The sequence below is a fragment of the Propithecus coquereli genome, unplaced genomic scaffold, assembly GCF_000956105.1.
Source record: "Propithecus coquereli isolate 6110/MARCELLA unplaced genomic scaffold, Pcoq_1.0 Scaffold8, whole genome shotgun sequence".
Lineage (NCBI taxonomy): Eukaryota > Metazoa > Chordata > Mammalia > Primates > Indriidae > Propithecus > Propithecus coquereli.
This window is the reverse complement of record NW_012154173.1, coordinates 9,591,289-9,608,306: the sequence shown is the minus strand read 5'-3', so window position 1 is coordinate 9,608,306 and position 17,018 is coordinate 9,591,289. Positions and strand designations below refer to the sequence as shown.

The following is a 17,018-nucleotide window of genomic DNA, read 5'->3' as shown; positions in this document are numbered from 1 at the left end:
AAAGTCAGAAATTTGCTATCAAAATAACATTTGGGAAATTCTGAAGATATTTCTGAAAGTGGGAACCTAAATGTATTACTAATAAGCATGTATAGCCTCCCAAGACACTAAGATGATCACTTTGGAGAAACCTATACTTAGAAGTATATGCTCTGGAATGTGTATGTGTCTGTGTGTTTTAACTGCCACATTTGAAGGAAGTGTGCTAGAATGGAAAGAACTGTACCTGGTATCACAAAGCCTGGGTTTGAGAGTCATTCTGCCATTTATAAGTTGCACAAGTTTAGATAAGTCCCTTTATTTCTTTGGGCTTCAATTTCTTCATCTTGAACATAAGTGTTGATCTAGACCAGCACAGTCCAATAGAAATATAATGCAGGGTACATATATAATTTTTATAGCCATATTTAAAAAGTAAAAAGAAACAGATGAAATTAATTTTAATATTTTATTTAACTCAATTCAGTATACCCAAAATATTATTAGGTTAGCATTTAATCAATAAAAAATTATTAATTTGATCTTTTACATTCTTTATGATTTTGATACTGACTTTGAAATCCAGTGTGTACATTATACTTAGAGCACACACCACAATTTGGACTAACCGCATTTCAAAGTCTCAACAGCCCCATGTGGCTAATGGTTAATGTATTGGACAGCACAGATCTAGACAGCTGCTGACAGTCCTTTTAATTCTAAAAATTATACTATTACTTTATTGTCAAAATTAATACACTAATAGAATTATTGCAAAATTCAGCACAAGTATATGAAAATCATAAATCAAATGTTTTCATGGAACATCTATTTTCATAAGGAAAAGTTCATTAATTTCTTATGTGGCATTTTAAAATTCTGGATGATTTTTTTCTAACACTGAACAATCATTAAAAAGCAAAGAACTGGCAATTATCTTCCGAACTCAACCCCACAGAGAGTGGATTACTTCATCTATTAAATTGGCTTAAGTCCATTAAAAAATTGCCAAGTCCCCACTTCATATTACATGATGCAGATTTGGCTTTAATCTGAAGCTTTAGATCTTCATGTAATCACAAGGAACTTAAGACCATTTTTAAAATGGATAAACATCCAAAATTACTGCTATACCAATCAAGCTTATTTAATTTCTTCTTTGTTTCATTTAGTCTCAATTATTATTAAGACTATTAAAGGATTTTATATCAGTGAACCACACGCAAGCAAACCAATATTCAATAATAGATATCATTATCAATTCTTTGCAACTTATTACTGGAAAAGGCCATGTTCATTAAAACCGGTGATATAAAGATGATATTCAGGTTCTAACTGAGAAAAATGTATAAATCATTAGCTATGAAGTATCCCTCAATAATTTAAAGACTGGAGTAGACCCTACTTACATCACAGAACAACTTTTCAAGTATCAATTATACTTGCAACAGATCCCCTGCAAGTTAGTTATCTCCAGGTACAATTATACATCATCTCAACTAGCTTATGAGTTTTTATATCAAACCTCACAGAAATTATATAAATGTTCTCCCTGATATTACCATAATCTTTTGAATCTTCTTTCCATCTCAAATTTATAATAGAATAATAATAGCATACTCAAGTATTTCTGTATCATTATAATTATTATATAACAAAATTCTTATATTTTAAAAAAGAAATGAATAAAACATCCCACATGCTTTGTCAAAATAGAAAAGGTGTTGCTGCAAATCTCTACAATTTGATTCAACATTACACATAGCGAAAGCTGGTGATGCTAACACAAATTTATAAGTGGCAACATAAAATATTGATTCCTCCATGACTATGAGAAGACACATTGCGCTTGTAAATCCGCCAATAAAATAAAATCATATCAGTTGAAGTTAACTTTCTGTATGATTTATATTATTTAAGGAACATTTAGTAGAGTTGGCCTGCCATGTAATGCTACCTTATTTCTGGAAGAAAAAAGCTAAACATCATTGCTATGCTGTAGTCACCTATAATTTCTCCAGGCAATTATCTATTACATTTTAGAGGCCGGTGAAGAAGGTAATAAAGGCAGAGTCAGGGAAACTCTTAATGGTGTCTGACCCATGCCTAGCACACTACCTGGCATTTAGGAGACATTCCATGTCCGTTGAATGAACAGCCATATAGCATATGTACACAGTACAGTCTATGTGTGTGTATACACTGTGGCCTGCATTGATTCCATAGACAGATAAATAGATTCAATAAATAAATAAATACACACACTATACATATACTGTGAACACACGTTTACTTTTTTTTTTGGCTAGAGAACTTTGTTAGTAAGAACTTTTACTCTGATTCTGAAGTCTAAATCTTTGTTCTCTACTACGGTGACATCAAAATTCAAGTTTTTTTCCTGCTCTCATCATTTTGCATGTCATTCATTCAAGTATTTGTGTAACTGGCACTACAACAAGAATGGAGCTGATACAAAAAGACAATCATGAAGACAAATACATAGACTAATACATATTTTGTAAACAAAGGAATTGCTATTTGGGGAGATTAGAAAATTTGCCCACGGCAACCCAGTCAGTGAGTACAAGAACCAAGTGTTAAACCCTGATCTATATGTTTTCCAGCTACCCCATGAAACATAAGTCTGGAGCTGGTAAGGGAGTGTGATGGTTAATTTTATGGGTCAACTAGACTAGGCTTTGGGTGTCCCATTGCTTGGTTTAACACTAGTCTAGATGTTCCTGTAAAGGTATTCTGTAGATGTGATTAACATTTATAATCAGTTGACTAATAAAGCAGATTACCCTTCATAGTGTGGGTAGAGCCTCATCCAATCAGTTCAAGAGCAAAAACTGAGAATTTCTAAAGAGTAAGGAATTCTACGTTAAGACCGTAACATAGAAATCATGCCTGAGTTCCATCCTGCTGGTTTGCCGTACAGACTCAACTGCAAAATCAACTCTGCCTGTTTCCAGCCTGCTTTCCTGCACTATAGATTTTGGACTTGCCAGCCCATACAATAATGTGCACAAATTATTTAAAATCAATCTCTCCCTGTCACTCACTATCTCAATACATATATATCCTATTGGTTTTGTTTCTCTGGAGAACCCTGCCTGATACAGGGTATCATAGCTAAACATAGAGGTTGGGAAGGCATCAAAATGTATGTAATAGTGCAATACATGGAAGTAGACAGGCCTCCAAAGAAACCAAGATACCAAGGATAAAGGCTTAGGTATTACAGCATTCAAGGGGCCAGCAGAAGACAAAGAACCAAAGAGAAGAGATAAGTCGCTCAAGGTAAAACAAGATTTCATGAAGGAGGGAAGCAATCCTGCAGAAAGGTCAAGTAGAATGAGGCCTGAATATATGGGCCTTGTGTTTGGCAGTTAGCAGGACGACGGCCATGGCAGTTGCCATAGTGATTGGGATGGAGATCACACTGTATTCACTGTATTGTCTACCTCTGAATTAGAGGTGAGAAAGTGGGAAAAGTTTGGCAATTAAGGAAAGGAAGAATATAATATAATAGCTCAAAAAGGAAGGAATAGTGGAAGTGGAAGACTGTTGGAGTTAAGGGACATTTGCAAGTTGAAGGAAAGGAACCACTGGAGAAAAAGACAATGGTAGATGGCAACTCCTGGGAAACCCAGGCCCAGAAGCAGAATATCCCAGAAGATGGGCTCTAGACCACAGGGGTAGGGAAAAACTCTGAGCAGAAGTGAAATAGCTCTAAAACAAGCAGTATATAGTCAAGAGATTGGTGCTCTCCTGGATTGCTCTGAAGCTGGGGCTGTGTCCCTTTATTTTTATTTATCCGTTTTTCTAGGGAATTTAGAGGTGAGGTCATCACTGAGAACCCTTATTAAATAATATATATGTGTCTAGTACTGTATGGGATTCAAAAAAGCACAAAACCCATTCTCTGCCAGTCTACCTGTCCAGCTAATATGACCTACTATGTATTTAGTTTTTAAACAAACAAAAGGTCTTAACCATTCTTATGCAAAAGTCCCTTGGCATCCGAGGGGCACTGGTTCCAGAAACCCCCTCAGATACCAAAATCTCCTTACATAAAATGACACAGTACTTATATATAACCTATGCACATCCTCCTGTATACTTTAAATCATCTCTAGATTACTTATAATACCTAATACAATGTGTACACATCACTTCATTGGTGTGGATAAAACATACTTCTCTGTATGCAACAAATTCAAGTTTTGCTTTTTGGAACTTTGCGGAATTTTTTTTCCAAATATTTTTGACCCATGGTTGTTTGAATTCATGGATGCAGAACCCATGGATAGGGAGGACTGACTGTAGTTAAATTATTCCTAGTATTAAGTTACACAGATATTGTGGGAAACCTTTAACAAAATACGCTCATTTCTGCCAGTGACTAGTGAAAAAAACTATTGGTCCTCTCTTTTTCATCATTTATACAAAATTTTTTTAATAGAAGCTTAAAAATTAGATTTCTGATAAACAGGTTAGTTATATTTTCAACTATAAAAATAACTATATGATCTTAGTGGCAACAAGAAGAGACCAATATTATAATATATGACCATGATAAAGTAGCAGTATATTTTAATCTTATTATGTTCGAATGTTTAGAGGGCTAAACTTGAGACTAATGATATGATCAGTAAGTCTTCTCTTTTATTATTTTCTAACCTTTGACTATTAAAGTGGTTATACAAATAATATGCATGATTTTTTCCTTAAAATATAAAGGAATTTGCACAATATTCTCACATTCTGCTAAACAAGGAGATGAGTGGTTAGAGGCTAAAATCTTTAAGTTCTCCAATGATGCATTAACTAAACCAAAAAGACAACTTTACTCATTTCAAAATGTTTTATTATAACAGCAGTCTTCGAAGGCAAACACAAAAGATTGTACTATGCTTAGATTTTAAAACATAAATAACCAATTTAATGCATCACTAATGATGTACAATAGATGTCTTCTGTAGTACCAATTCAAATAAGAGACTGATGTAATCTGCCAGATACTTCAAAGTTAACTAATTTGGTAATAAGAAAACACTTCTTTTGTGCAAACTTTCCTGCTTAAAAAAATTGCAGAAACTCTCCCAGTCGAATATTTACTAAATAAAAGTATTAAACCCTCATTAAAATGTTATTTAATAAGAAAAAGAGAACTAAGTACTTTAGGTCTTCAAAATTTATCTTGAGTAACATTAGGCTTTTAAATGGAAATGCATCTCTATACAAAGAAAAGAGATATTAATGGAAAAATATGATTTATTTTAAAATTGTGTATTTATATTCAATGTCTTAAAATTTTAAATATCTATTACATTTGTTGCTATTATGTTATACACCCTATATACACACACTCCAGATGCCTTATCTATGAAAGTATACTAGTACATTTCACTTCTCTATAAATCTTCCTCAGCATGCGTAAGTAAAACATTTCCCAGACTCTAAACTTCTAAAGGTAAAAGCTTAGGTCAGAGTTTCCTGAGCATATTCTATTATGATGTTTAACATGTTTTTCTAGAGAAAGAACCTTAGATTTCTCTTTGCTTTTGTTCTCCCTTACCTATCATGGAATTCACAATTTTGGCCTTAATGGGGGAAAAAAGTATAAAATTCAACATGTATTTCCAAAAGCATGTTTAATAAGATTATTGTTCTTAGGCCAAGATCGTTCGTTAATTTGTCTTTTGGCTCACAAATGTCAACCAAAATATAAACGCAAATTAAAGCATTTTTCAATGATCTGTTGTTTCTCCTCCAGAAGCAGCTAATCCTGAGAAAGTACCTATTATTCCACAAAGGAACAAGAAAGGAGTTTCCATCTCTATTGGCCACTTGCAGGGAGGGAATGTGTGGCCAGAAGTGAGACATTGGAGATGCTTCTTAGGGATCCTTCAAGTGGTATTCAAAAGACCCAGAATCTAAATTACATAATTTGTGCAAAACATTTTATTAAAATTGGAATTTTTTTATGGGTAGTAATTGAGGGGCAGAACTAACACCTATGAAGTTACAGTAGAATTTTCCTTTATTGTATAATATTTTAGGATATATGTCCCAATTAAAGAGAGAATTAAATGATTTGAGCCATTTATAATAAATATTACCAATAGAATATTATGATATCTATTCCACAGAATTGTAGAAGAGCCAGAAAAAAGATATTCCTCAAATGAATTTGCTTACTCATTTCTTGCTTAAAATAACAGTTGTACATGCCCGACACCATAGTATATTAGCTATAATGGCCTTGCATGCCTGTAAATTTTCATGGCTTCCCTTGACCCACTGGATGAAATTAAAATTCTTTGTCCTAGTCTCCAAGATGTTTCATGTTCTGACCTCTATCTTGCCTTCTAACCCTTGTTCCCGCTCATATCCAAAGATCAACACTATACTTCAACCAAAGGGGCCTGTCAAATATATGAGCCTTGCCCCTCTCCTCTCTGTGCCTGGGCCCATGCTAGCTCCACCGCCTGCTGGACCTTTCACTAAATGCCTTTTTTTCTCTATTGCCTAGAGGGAGACCTGGTTCATCCTTCAAAGTCCACTTCTGCATAAAATCTTCTTAGAGTCATTTCTGCTCCATCCCTAAAATTCCTTGAACATTTTGCTTATATTTCTCATAGGTCAGTTATTTGTCATTTGTATCAGAGGTTTTCTTCTAATCATAATGATTAATTCTTAGGTGCAGCATCCATTTTCTATACACAACTTTAAATCCATATACCCACATATTATCACACTGCCTTATATGCAGCAGCCAGTCAATAAAGGTTTATTGAATGACTTCACTTTTATGTTATCGTAATATTTTATTCTGGATTTATTCTTATTTAAGCAGTCACTGTAGAAACCAGTGGGAAAAACTATTAATTGCCTATAATCTCCTTTCAAAAGCAAATAATAGAAATAATTATTCTCAATTAGAAATTTGATTGGAAGTAAGAGTAGAGATCAGCCTAATTCATAAAATGAGACAGTAGAAGCCCCTAATAATACTGATGTTAGGAACTAAGCAAAAGGCCTGAATGATAGGTTTCCTGATGACTATGAAAAAGATACACTGCATAGCAAAGTATACATGGGAGACATCACTTGGCCTAAAATATAAATGAATACACGGGACACTGAAGTGCTTTATAATGAAGTTTTGCTGAATGTATTTTTTACTACGCCATTTAAGTGGTCAAATTTTAAAACCTCCAAATCAGTGATACTTAAAGTAATAGCAATGCTCATTTCCTGGGACTCTCTGTTGGGAGTTCTATCACCTACATAAACTGAGAAGCCTGAAATGGAAGAACTAATAAGATAGTGTTTCTTTTCATGGAATCGACTTAAATAGTGAATCACGATTTGAAAATTAGTCATCTAAAACAACAACAAAACACCCTAACACCTTGCTTGTTGTTTAAAAAGCAACAATACTCCTTTTCTTATTTTGGCACAGAGGGATACTGAACAAACATTTGTTGAACGGATGAATAAATGACTAGCTGCTTTTTAAAATTAGAATATTTCATAAAAGCACTCTGACAACTGATGTAATGCTAATATCTGAGCACGTACTTCAGAGGAAGAAACTGAAAATTTGTCTCTTGGCTGAGATTTCAGAAATGTTCCCCCCAAGTTTATACTGTTTCTGGCTCTGTAGAATAATACCTCCAGGGAAATTCTATTTCTCTTTGACAGTACTGGTGGGCTTACCAACCTTAAGGTGGGAGTCAGTTTCTATTAGAATGAAAGCAAGAGTCTGCTGCCCTTCAAACATATATGGAGATAAAAGGACAAAGTAAAAGACATAAGAAGAAAAGAGAAGGAAAATTGCTACTAACCTTAATATTAAAATGAAAACAGACCACTATTTTGTGACCCTAATAAAGAAAACCTTTGAATAGTACACTTTGAAAATGCTATTTTATCTCAGGCTATGTTTATGCATATTCCAAGTCCCATGTAATTAATAAGACCTCCAGAAACTCTTCATATTCATGAAAGCCCAGAGGGGAAAGCAACCGACAGTGGTAGATATTAGTTTAAAAATGCCTTCTATTAATACTAGCGCCCAACCAGCTACTACCAGATAGAGAGGCTTACCTAAAACGGAGTTAAGAATTTAGCACAGAAGTCTTCAATAGTTAGCATTTCCCAAAGATTCCTGGGACAAAATTGTCAATGACTACAGTAATTTTCTCTACAGCATTTTATGGAAAAGAAATACTAAGTGTCCCAAAATATTCATATTGCTACCAAAAAAAATTAACACAAGGTGTATCTTCATCCCCATTTTATTTTACAGACTTTAGGGATTACATAGAATATATATTTCAAATGCGTAGAGTCTGAATTTTTCAAAATGATGGTTTTAGGGACATACCACTTAGGAAGAAGTGACAACACAGGGTTGAGAGCCCAACTGTTTTGTCTCTCTTCAGCAGCTTACTTTTGCCACCTAGTGGGGGAGGCAGTTTCACAGCTTGGTTTTGTGTTTTGTAAAGGATTGTCTCCTTTAAGACCGAAGAGTAGGAATCAGCTTTTTGTTAGAAAATAATCAAACTTCCTTTTTTTTCATAGTGAGGATTTTAGACAGATTTTTTTATAGCCTTAAGCAATTTCTCCAAATTGGTTTGTCCATGTCTATTGGTTTTCTTTCAAGCAGTTTGTTTTCACTACAATGATTAACCTAGAGAATTCAAGGTAAAAATAAAACCATTCTGTACACATTTATAATTTGTAACTCTTTGGGAAAAAATTAGGCCTTCTCCTGGCTTCCAATTATTCTCCAACCCCTTACCTTGTAGTATCTCACAAGGTCTGTTTTTTGGCTCATTCCCGTTTTTTACACTTAGGTGGGGACCAAGTATAATTTCTCATTGTGCCTCTAATCTCAAATCTTCAGTTATCTACTGAATATCATCTCTGCGACTGACATTTAATATGTCAAAATCCTAAGTCATCATCCTCCAAAACAACCAGGGAATGGGCTTTCCTTTTGAGCCAGTATGGCAGGCTTAATCAGAGGTGGAGGGCAGCCCAGGGCTAAAAGCAGCAGCAGAGATTGCTTTTTAAGTATGTAAAAATTAATGAAACAAGTTAAGCAAAAGGAACAATCAGAAGTCAGGATCAGTTTACTGGGCTGGGCAGGAGGAAATATGATGATCAAGAGTTAGGGTAGAGCAATAATAATTAACAGGAATTGAGGTCAGGAACATGGGAAATTTGAGGCAGGCCACAAAGTTAAAATTAAGAAAATGGGAACTCAGAAGTAAGAGAGATTGGAGAGTGTACTATACAGCTCACGCCCTGAGGCTTGAGGTACACACAAGTGTTATGGGACCCCCCGCCAGAGACCTGGAAGTCTTGAGCCTAAACACGCACGGTGGCAACTGTTTCTCTGCTCTACCTTTCTCCAAATTATGAAAAGCCCCCAGTTCCCATGGAGTCTGTTGGAGAATTTCTTGAAGTTCCTGACCCAAATAAATTATTGCTTACCAAAACTTCCATTATCATGAATGGTATTATAATCAAAGCTTAGAAAAATACTTTTTAGCAGCTTTACTGAAGTATGATTTAAATACCATAAAGTTCTTCCCTTATTAGTTTTAGTACATTTAGAAAGCTGTGCAAATGTCACCATAATCTAGCCTTAGAACATTTCCAACACCACAAAAAGTCCCCTGTGCCCATTGGCAGTTAGTCCCTCTCCCAGTCCCAGTCCAAAGCAACCACTGATCTGCTTTCTGTCTCTGTAGATACAGGCATATCTTGGAGATATCACGAGTTTGGTTCCAGACCACCACAATAAAGTGAATACTGCAATAAAGTGAGTCACGCAAATTTTTTGGTTTCCCGGTGCATATAAAAGTTCTGTTTACCCTACACTGTAGTCTAGTAAGTGTGCAACCACATTATGTCTAAAAAAATACATACCTTAATTAAAAAATACTTTATTGCTAAAAAATGCTAACAATCATTTGAGACTTAAGCAAGGCGTAATCTTTTTGCTGGTGGAGTGTCTTGCCTTGACGTTGGTGGCTACTGACTGATCAGGGTGGGTGTTGCCAAAGACTGGAGTGGCTGTAGCACCTTCCTCAAATAAGACAATGATGAAACTTGCCATATCAATTGATTCTTCCTTTTATGAAAGATTTCTCTATAGCCCGTGATGCTATTTAATATAGCTTCTTACCCACAGTAGAACTTCTTGCAAAACTGGAGTCAATTCTCTCAAACCCTGTCACTGCTTTATCAACTAAGTTTATGTAATATTCTAAATCCTTTGTTGTCATTTTAACAATGTTCTCAGCATCTTCAACAGACTCCACCTCAAGAAACCACTTTATTTGCTCATCCATAAGAAGCAACTCCTCACTTGCTTGATCATGAGATTGCAGCAGTTCAGTCCCATCTTCAGCTCTACTTATAATTCTAGTTCTCTTGCTATTTCCACCACATCTGCAGTTACTTCCTCCACTGAAGTTCTGAACCCCTTGAAGTCATCCATGAAGGTTGCAATCGACTTCTTCCAAATTCCTGTTAATGTTGATATTTTGACCTCCTCTCATGAACCATGAATGTTATTAATGGAATCTAGAATGGTGAATCCTTTCCAGAAGGTTTTCAAGGTACTTGCCCAGATCTATCAGAAGAATCACTATCTATGGCAACCAATGCCTTACAAAAATGTATTTCCTAAATAATAAGATTTGCAAGTCAAAATTACTCCTTGATCCATGGGCTGCAGAATAGACGTTGTGTTAGCAGGCATGAAAACAACATTAATCTCCTTGTACATCTCCATCAGAGCTCTTGGGTGATCAGGTGCATTGTCAATGAGCAGTAATATTTTGAAAGGAATCTTCTGAGCAGCAGGTCAAAACAGTGGGCTTAAAATATTCAGTAAACCATGCTGCAAACAGATGTGCTATCATCCAAGCTTTGCAGTTCCATGTTTAGAACACAGGCAGAGTAGATTTGGCATAATTACCAAGGGTTCTAGAATTCTCAAAATGGTAAATTAGCATTGGCTTAAACTTAAAGTCACCAGCTCATTAGCCACTAACGAGAGAGTCAGCTTATCCTTTGAAGCTCTGAAGTCAGGCATTGACTTCTTTCTAAATGAAAGTCCTAGAAGCCATCTTCTTCCAGTAGAAGGCTGTTTCATCTGCATTGAAAAATATGTTGTTTAGTGTAGCCCACCTTCTAGTGTAGCCACTTTTCATCAATTATCTTAGCTAGGTCTTCTGGATAACTTGTTGCAACTTCTCCATCAGCACTTGCTGCTTCACCTTGCACTTTTATGTTATAGAGATGGCTCCTTTCCTTAAACCTCATGAATTAACCTCTGCTACTTTCAAACTTTCTTCTGTAGCTTCCTTGAGTTAGGGCCTTTCTCTGGATTAGGCTTTGGCTTAAGAGAATGTTGTAGCTGGTTTGATCTATCCAGACCACTCAAACTTTCTACATATCGGCAAAAACGCTGTTTTGCTTTCTTATCATTGTGTGTTCACTGGAGTGTCACTTTTAACTTCCTTTGAAAACTTTCATTTGCATTCACAACTTGGCTATTTGGTGCAAGAGGCCTATCATAGCTTTTGACATGCCTTCCTCACTAAGCTTAGTCATTTCTAGCTTTTGATTTAAAGTGAGAGATGTGCAACTCTTTAGTTGACCACTTAGAGGCCATTGTATGGTTATTATTGGCCTAATTTCAATATTGTTGTGTCTCAGGGAATAGAGAGGCCCAAGGAGAGGGAGAGGGACCAGGGAACGGCCAGTGAGTGGAGCAGTTTATTGATTAAGTTCACCATCCTATATGGACATGGTTCACGGTGCCCCAAAATAATTACAACAGTAATAGCAAAGATCCCCAATCACAGATTACCATAACAGACATGATAATGAGAAAGTTTGAAATATTGTGAGAATTACCAAAATGTGACACAGAGACAAGAAGTGTGCACATGCTGTTGGAAAAATGGTGCCGTTAGGATTGCTGAACACGGGATTGTCACAAATCTTCAATTTGAAAAAAACCCGCTATCTGTGAAGTGCCATCAAATGAGGTATGCCTACAGTTTGCCTTTCGTGGAAATTTCATATAAATGGAATCATACAGTATGTGATCTTTTGTGTCTAGTGTTTTCACATAGATTATTTTCGAGGTTTTGATCATGGCATAACATGGAAGCAGTCTTAGTAGTTTAGTCGTTCATTCCTCTTTGTTGCTGAATTGCATTCCATTGTATGATATACAACATTTTATTTATCCATTAACCAGTTAGTGGGCAATTGAATTTTTCCTGGGTTTTGGTTACTGTGAATAATGCTGCTATTAATATTCACATAGAAGTCTTCGTGTGAACATACGTTAATTTTTCTTGGGCAGATACCTAAGAGTGGAACTGCTGGATCTTGTGGTAAATTTATGCTTAACTTTTTAAGAAACTGCCAAATTGTTTCCCAAAGTGACTGTATATTCCCATCAGCAATCTGTAAAATCCTAGGTTCTCCACTTGCCAACATTTGTTATTATTAATATCTACCTTTTTAAGTATAGCCATCTTAGTGGGTGTGAAGTGGTTTATTTTTATTTATTTATTTATTTATTTTTTTGAGACAGAGAGTAACTCTGTTGCCCAGGCTAGAGTGCCGTGGCGTCAGCCTAGCTCACAGCAACCTCAAACTCCTGCAAGCGATCCTCCTGCCTCAGCCATCCGAGTAGCTGGTACTACAGGCATGTGCCACTGTGGCTGGCTAATTTTTTCTATATAGTTTTAGTTGTCCAGCTAATTTCTTTCTATTTTTTTGGTAGAAACGGGGTCTCGCTCTTACTCAGGTTGGTCTTGAACTCCTGAGCTCAAACAATCCGGCTGCCTTGGTCTCCCAGAGTGCTAGGATTACAGGCGTGAGCTGTTGCACCTGGCCCGCGAAGTGGTTTTTTTATTGTGGTTTTACTTTGCATTTCCCTGATGGCTAATGACACTAAGCATTTTCTCAGGTGCTTACTAGGCAATTGTAAATTTTTTGGTGAACTGTCTATTCAGATTATTTATCTAATTTAATTAAGTTGCCTTCTAATTATTGAATTATAGGAACTCTTTATATATCCTAGATACAATTCATTTATCAAATGTATAATTTGTAAATATTTTCCAATCAGTGGCTTATCATTTTTTGAATTTTAAAGTATTTTAAAATTAATTCTAAAAATAGAGACAGACATCCGTGGTTGCCAGGGAGTAAGGGAAGAGACTAACTAAAAGGGGGAACGGAGGAATATTTTGGGTGACGCAACTGTTTTGTGTATTGATTGGTTACGAATGTACATGTTTTATCAAAAGCCACAGAATGGACACTAAAAAGAATGATTTTACTGGGTGTAAATTATAACTTTTTTTTTTTTTAGAAAAAGAGAAAGACGCTGAAAAGATAGGAGCCAAACATTTACCTTATGTGGGAAAAAAATAGGACATATGGTTTTCTCTTGTAGATAGTAAAAACAATTACTGGGGATTTAAAGCAAAGAACAGTAAGATGAGACATGTCTTCAATATACAAAATGTTTTAAAATTTCTTTAAGAATAATATGCTCATGCAGAGGAAATATTTGTTTTTGTATTTGATAATTTGAATTAGAATTTTTCTCTGGGAATAAAAGTGTTAGAAATGCTTATTTTTAAATTTCATAAAATTCTCAGGTAGTAAGCAAGGCATTAGAACAATAGAGGGCTCTACAGCTAGTTCCACAAGGCATTTTACTACAAAAATATGTACAGATCTTTCATAGAAAAGTATATTTGTTTACAGTAAAAAAATAATATTTGGGCCGGGCGCGGTGGCTCACGCCTGTAATCCTAGCTCTCTGGGAGGCCGAGGCGGGCGGATTGTTTGAGCTCAGGAGTTCGAGACCAGCCTGAGCAAGAGCGAGACCCTGCCTCTACTAAAATTAGAAAGAAATTAATCGTCCAACTAAAAATATATAGAAAAAATTAGCCGGGCATGGTGGCGCATGCCTGTAGTCCCAGCTACTCGGGAGGCTGAGGCAGAAGGATTACTTGAGCCCAGGAGTTTGAGGTTGCTGTGAGCTAGGCTGACGCCACGGCACTCACTCTAGCCCAGGCAAAAGAGTGAGACTCTGTCTCAAAAAAAAAAAAAAAAAAAATTTGGAAAAATAGCCAAATCTTCTTAAAATACAAAAATTGAAATGTATACCAGTGTACTACCTATAAACCACACATTTAGCTTAAACGGAATCTAGTTGTTTACAAGAACTAATTTCAAAATATATGTATATGAATTTACACAACTGATGTTTAGAAGCACTTTAAAATCTTTGTAAACTAAAAAGTTAAGCAACTTTTACAGTTTAGAGTGGCAGTAGGTCAACTGGCAGTCAACTGAGTGGACAGGCAGCTTTCCTGGTAACTGCCAACTGCAGTGGGCCTACGATGAGAAACCGCCGTCCAAGTTTCTTTCCCTTTGCCTATTTACGGCGTAGGTGCGTAAGACGCTCTGTCTTAGCCAGGTGCATGAGATGCTCTACTGGAAGCCTGAAAAAATGAAGACTCTGAAGGTGTTCAGTGTTGTGCTTACTTCAAGGCAGCAGAGCTAATCTGGGAGGATTTTTAAGGCACTTCTTTCTTGGTTTAGGATTTAGCTTTCATCGTTGTCATTCTCCTCCTCCTCTTCTTCCCTCCTTTCCTCTTTAATCATTTTTAGGTATTTACTAACTAAAATCTTTTTTGGTAATATATATGCAAGAAACTGAAAAGTTTCTAATTCCTCTGCAGTATTTGCTAAATCACTTTAAGTCAGGGCTCTTTTTTCCTTTTTACTGCCATGTCTGCAGGAATAGGTAGCTAGACATTGAACAAAGAGTTCCGTGGCCTTGGCCATGAGCACCAGAGCATCTTGCTTGATGCTTGAAACCTCGGGGGACCTCTTCGCTATGACCAGGATGTGGGACAGGGGCAGTGAGAGGAGCTGCTGCTCCCTACACTTGTCTTTGCCCACGATCACGTGTGCCATCTCTCCGCCCTCCCACACAGGTAGCAGCTGGTGGGCCCCACCACGAGGTGGCTCTATTTTCATTTTCTTAATGGTGTCTTTGATGCACAAAACTTTTAAATTTTGATAAAGTCGAACTTACCAATTTCTTCTTTTATGGATCATGGTTGGTGGTGTACTTAACAACTTTTTGCCTAACCCAAGGTCATGAAAATTCCTCCTATGGTTTTTTTGGAAATTTTGCAGTTTTAGATTTTACGTCTAAGTCCATTAACTATTTTGAGCTAATTCTTGTTTATGGTATGAAATAAGGGTCTAAAGAAATCTTTTTCATATGGATATTTAATTTTCCCAGTACCATTTGTCAAAAAGACCATCCTTACCCCATTGAATTTCCTTGCCACTTTTGATAAAAATTGATTGAAGGTAAATACAAAGGTTCATTTCTGGACTCTTAATTCTGTTCCATTGACCTACATGTCCATCCTTATGCCATTAACTAGAATAGTTAATGAGTAGTATAAGTCTCCCAATTTTCTTATTCCTTTTCAAAACTGCTTTATCTATTCTGGGCTCTTTGCATTTCCATGTAAATTTTCATACACTTGATCTTAGACAAAAGGCTGAGAAACAATCCATATAAATGTTAGGATCAGCCTGTCAATTTCTTTTTTTTTTTTTGAGACAGAGTCTCACTGTGTTGCCTGGGCTAGAGTGAGTGCCGTGGCGTCATCCTAACTCACAGCAACCTCAAACACCTGGGCTCAAGCAATCCTACTGCCTCAGCCTCTTGAGTAGCTGGGACTACAGGCATGCACCACCATGCCCAGCTGATTTTTTCTACGTATTTTTAGTTGTCTGATTAATTTCTTTCTATTTTTAGTAGAGACGAGGTCTCACTCTTGCTCAGGCTGGTTTCGAACTCCTGAGCTCAAACAATCCGCCCGCCTTGGCCTCCCAGAGAGCTAGGATTACAGGCGTGAGCCACCGTGCAGCCTGTCAATTTCTATCCCAAAAAGCCTGCTGGGATTTTGACAGGGATTGTATTAAATCTATAAACCAATTTGAGAAAAACTGTGAACTTAACAATAAAGTCTTCTAATTCATGAACATTGAATTCCTCTTATATATTTAGATCATTTTAAGTTTCTCTCAGCAATATTTTATAGTTTTCCATGCACGAGTCTTGCACCTCTGTGTTTAAACTGATTTCTTTTATTCTTTTTGATGCTATTGTGAATGAAATAGTCTTAATTTCACTTTTGGATTATTTATTTCTAGTATACAGAAATACAATTGATTTTTGTGTATCCATCTGTAGATTGTATCCTGCCTGTACCTTTACTGAACTTGTTTATTAGTTCTAACAGGGTTTGTATGTATGTGTGTCTATTTCTTAGGATTTTCTACACATAGGATCATGTCATCTGCAATACAGTTTTGCTTCTTCCTTTCCAAGCTACATGCCTTTTGTTTCTCTCTCTCCTTTTCTATCCTTTGCCTTACTGCAGTGGCTACAATCTCTAGCACAATGTTGAATAGTAATGAGAGTAGACATCCTTGCTTTGTTCCCAATCTTAGGAAGAAAGCATGAAGTCTTTTACCATCAAGACAACATTAGTTGTTAGGGTTTTTGGAGATGTTCTTTACCAAGTTAAAGAAATTCCCTTCTATTCCTAGATTGTTTAGAGTTTTTAATTAGAAATGGATGTTGGATTTTGTCAATGCTTTTTCTGGGTCTACTGAGATCATCATCGTGTAGGTTATCGCCCTTAGTAATATGGTATATACAGTAATTAATTTTCAGATGTTAAACTAACCTTAATAATGGTGTTTAATCCTTTTTATATGTTGCTTGATGTTGCCACATGGTCTCCAAGGCTCTGTTCACTTTTTTCATTCTTTTTTCTCCCGATTATCCCAACTGGATAATTTTTGATCTACCTTGAAGTCCTTGAGTTCTTTTTTCTGCCATTTCAAATCTGTTATTGAGCCATTCTAGTGAA

General features: G+C 36.1%; 1 protein-coding gene and 1 pseudogene across 1 annotated transcript in view; both read right to left on the bottom strand.

Moving 5' to 3' along the window:
* Positions 1-17,018, bottom strand: part of STAU2 (staufen double-stranded RNA binding protein 2) — a 334,306-nt gene that overhangs the window by 72,391 nt on the left and 244,897 nt on the right. The window lies entirely within an intron of this gene.
* On the bottom strand, positions 14,659-15,033 carry LOC105825337 (annotated as a pseudogene).